The following is a 4602-nucleotide window of genomic DNA, read 5'->3' as shown; positions in this document are numbered from 1 at the left end:
GCAGTGTTTCCTTCTGTCATGCATAAGGTCACTATGAGGGATCAACTCAAGGGCACTGAACAATAAAACAAACAGCTAGAAAAATTATTAACCTTTCATGACATCAAAGTAATGTTTTCTAAAAATGAAAGAACAGTACTTTATCATTGATTGTTATCAGTAGAGTCCTTTCTGACCCAGTTCCTACAGTCCTTTGATAATTATTTTAATGTCAGAGAAGTGCTTTCGCTTTTTCCAGGATGAGATCACTAAGACAATTTTTCTCTCCTAATTCCTTGTCTTGTTCTGACTCCATTTTAACTTTGGTCAAGAAGTTATCTATATCAATAATATAAGTTAAATAATTGGTTAAATAATGATACTATTTGTCAGATTATAAAAGGTCTTGGAGAAATGGTCATTTAAGTGACTATAGGATATTAAGTTAGGTATTCTTGTAGCTGCAGAACATACTATTTTATTTATACTCTATTCTGTTTCTAGAAAAATGTTTGGGAAGTAGTAGCTAGTCAGTAAATGTTGTTTGAATAGGTTGAATTAATCACTTAATTAAAGGATCAATGTGAATCTTCAGCTTTGTTAAAAATTTGGAGAAAATAAACATTTATTTGGAAATTATTTGTGAGCCTGTGTTTATGGCAAATAAATGTTAGCTGAAGGAACTAGAGAAGATATTTTTTCTTGTAGGTTTTAAGGAACAAAGAGATCAAGAGCTACAAAGTAAATCTCAAAATAGTATCCATGAAAATGCATCTTGGATTTTAATAAAAAGGAGATTTTTTTTGTAACAATTCAACCACTGGTCACTTTGTTAATGGTCCATGCATGATTGTCAATATATTTCATTGTGGTTTATGACATAAGAACTTTTTTCCCCAATGAAAGAATAAATAGAAACCTAATTTACAGTTTAGATAATGGAGGAGCTTCTCTGGAAGAAGAACCTGTTGTCACTGAATGAGCCTCTGCTCCCAGTTCTTTTTCCTTATGCCCTACAGAGTCTAGATCCCGAAAGCTAAATATGCAAGAGTAAATAAATTAGCAATTCTCACCTTAGTTATTGAAAAAAAAAAAAAAAATCATGGTACAGATGAGTAAAGATCTTCTATCCATAGACCTTGAGAAGTTCAAAAGTAATAGCCTAATCACTTAATGTTGCATTTTCATATGCAATGATAATTACTAAATTTATTTTTCACAAAATATGTATCAATAGGATGAAGTTGATATTTTTTAGAATAAAATGAAGAATGGCAAAAATTACAATGAGTAAAACTCCTCATATAATAAATTTTTAATCAAACAGTAATGTTATTGTTAAGTGTCGTGTAGTCGTTTCTAACTCATAGGGTTTATGAGGTACAGCAGGTGAGTTTGAACCACTAACTTTGCAGTTCAAATAAAGCTATTCCATATTATTCTGTGTGAATGAACTCATTACATTAATTATTTTTCAAAATCTGTAGGCGTTTACAACACAAAAGGAGCCCAGGTATCACTGTGGCTGCTAACCACAAGGTTGGCAGATCAAACCAACCAGCTACTCCACAGGAGAAAGATGATGTTGTCTGCACTGCAGAGCATTAGGTTTGCTTCTTGAATACAACAAAAAAAAGTGAACACTAATGTTAACTGTGAACTTTAGCTAATAATAATGTATCAATATTGTTTCACCAATTGTAACAATTCATACAGATAGACCAAGTGATGATATTCTGTAAAATCACTAGTAAGAATTGATCCATAAAATTTTAAACAGATTGGCATAAGAACATACCATCCCATTAAATAAATTTGGCAGCTAGTGGTAACAAAAAAAATAATAAGTTTTAATTGAAAAGAAACCTGTTCTATAACTAAAAAATAAATGACTGATGTTCAAATATCTCCTTTTCCCATTCATGTGTTTTTAATGTAGAATGTACTTTTATTATTTATGAATGAGTAGCTATAAAACATATTTCAATGTTATTGAACACAGTGTATACTATAAGAAAAATATAATTATGAAAAACAATAGCTGCATTTACCTAGAAGGTATATTGCCAGTTATATTTATACAGAGAGATTTTTAACGCCAGACTGCAAAGCCATTTTAACTGCAAGGTCGTTGGTTCAAGCTCACCAGTTGCTGCTTGGAAACCCTATACAGGGTCGCTATGGGTCGAAATAGACTCAATGGCACTTAACAACAACAACAATGAATTAGAATCCAAGGAGCTCTCCTAGCATAGCAGTCACGAGTCAGGCTGCTAACCTTAAGGTCAGAGTTCAAAACTACCAGAAGTTCCACAGAAGAAAGATAAGGTTTTCTGTGCCCATAAAGATTTACAGCCTCAGTAAACCCTATGCAGGGTTGCTATGAGTCAGTACCGACTCCACTGCACGTAATTACCACCACAGACTGGTATATAAGAAGCCCAGGTACATATTGAATTATGAGCTGGACTACATACCACAAAGTTAGTAGTTCAAATCTACAAGTTCCTCTGTGGAGAAAGAGGAGGTTTTCTGCTCTCATAAAGATTTACAACCTCAGAAACTGTATACATGACTGCTATGAGTCAAAACCAAATGGACAACATATAGCCACCACCATCATACTAGTAGTCCAGAACTCCTGATGTGGCACTATATTATCAACACTGAACAGTGAACAACAGAGTCAGCTGTTCAAACCGACCAACTCTATACACCTTCACGTTGGAACCCACTCAATGGCACTTAATAGCAACAACAACATACTAATATATAGACATGTTTCATGCTTGGCAATGTACACAATTTAATTGAAGATGATGCTAAGTTTCCTTATTTAACTGATTACTTCACAAGCTAATGTCTTTATTCAGCAAATTAACAATATTTATTTTTATTGGAATCCTGGTGTGGCACTGTAGGATAAGTACTGGACCACAAAGTAGGTTTGAAGCACAAAGTATGTGGTTCAAACACACCAACCATTCCTAGGAAACCTTATGCAGGGTCATCACTAGTTGGAACCAACTCAACAACACTTAACAACAACAACAGTTTATTTTTTAAACTGATGGTTTGATTTGTTGTTAAGTGCAGCTGGTGGATTTGAACTACCAATCTTGTGGTAAGCAGCCAAGCACTTATCTTACAACATCACACCAGGACTAGATTTGACTAGATTCCTCTTTTTTTTTTTTTTTTTCCAATTGGTCAGTTAATTAAGGTATGGTCATAATAACTATATATTTATAGGGGAAATGTCATAAGTATAGAAAGGATTTAGCAGTCAACAATTTGAAAATGAAAAGCTAATTGAAATTTTAAGTTCAATAGATGATACATTTATGTGAAAGAGCTAGAGGGCAATTCATAATTAAGTGGGAGTTTCCCAATAATATTTTGAAATTTAAAAAATAGGACAAAATGAAGTCAGACAAACTGTGTAAGTACTGGTGAGAAAGATGAATATGAATTGCTTATTGATAGATTATGATATAGAGTTAAATGTGGCTATATAACACAGCCATCATCTAACAAGTTTCAAAAAATGATGTGGGGACATGTCTGATCTCTTCTGAGTATACAAGAAAGAAATAGAAACAGACTCTACAGTATCCCAAAGCCAATTCATGTCAGACTTGGGCCAGAAATACCTCCACTCTCCAACCTTTTTATCCTATTCTGACACCAACCATTTCTCCTAGGGCACTCAACTTCTCTGCTGGGTTTGATAATCTGCTATAATGGCCACACAGAATTTACAGACAATATTCGTGATATGGGGCTCATTTGAGAAGTGAACAGGATACAATTCAGGATCAAAAAGAACTCAGGACATAGCAGTTCTCCCATCAGGAATGCCTCTTCTCAGCCATACTGCAGGAATGTCTCATTCTTATCCTCAGTCTCTAGTTATGGGGTCCCAATTGACCACTGCCCTACACAGTTATGAGTTACAAAGTTTCTTTCCAACTGTCTGTAAATGCCTAAAGGACACATTCTGCAAGCCAGGCTTCTAACTGAAGGCACTCCTCTTTTCACAGTCCATAGACCAACTCAGAAGTCCTGCTCTGTCTCACCATGCCACTGCATTTGTTGCTGCCACTTTTCTGAGCAGAGACAACATGCTCTGGCCATGACTCTTTTTTATCAGGAAAGTCCTGTGATCTTCTGTTCGTGCTTCTGAGATGCCTCCTTTTATACCTAGCAGGATGGCAAAACTAACCAATCTTCACATTACATTCCTTTACACCATATTTATATGGTTCCACCCAGGCATTTGAAGGGAGCTAAACATCTATGATAAAGGAGCCATAGTTCAGTGTAACATGGTATTGAAATTCAAAGTTTTCTTAGGATAAAACCCATTTATTTCTGTTTTATAATCATATTTATTCAATATACATATAGTATCTGTTAAAATTAGCAGATATAGAATGAAATATATATGAGCATAAGTCAAATAGTATTGGCACTAGTGTTCTAATTCATACATGCATGGGTTTATTCCAAAAGAACCTTGTTCAAACATTTCTCTGTGACCAAGATAACTCAAAAAAAAAAAAAAAAAATACTCTTTGTGTTACGGAAAAAATAATTTTGTGGTAAGGGTTAATACATCTT

The 4602-nt window shown here is 34.2% G+C and overlaps 1 pseudogene; it reads right to left on the bottom strand.

Moving 5' to 3' along the window:
- Positions 1–211: 211 nt before the first annotated feature.
- Positions 212–4602, bottom strand: part of LOC102812334 — a 19791-nt pseudogene continuing 15400 nt past the window's right edge.

Source organism: Chrysochloris asiatica, unplaced genomic scaffold, assembly GCF_000296735.1.
Source record: "Chrysochloris asiatica unplaced genomic scaffold, ChrAsi1.0 scaffold00145, whole genome shotgun sequence".
In the NCBI taxonomy this organism is placed as follows: Eukaryota; Metazoa; Chordata; class Mammalia; order Afrosoricida; family Chrysochloridae; genus Chrysochloris; species Chrysochloris asiatica.
Note: the sequence above shows the minus strand (reverse complement) of the source record. Positions and strands in the feature narration are given on the sequence as shown.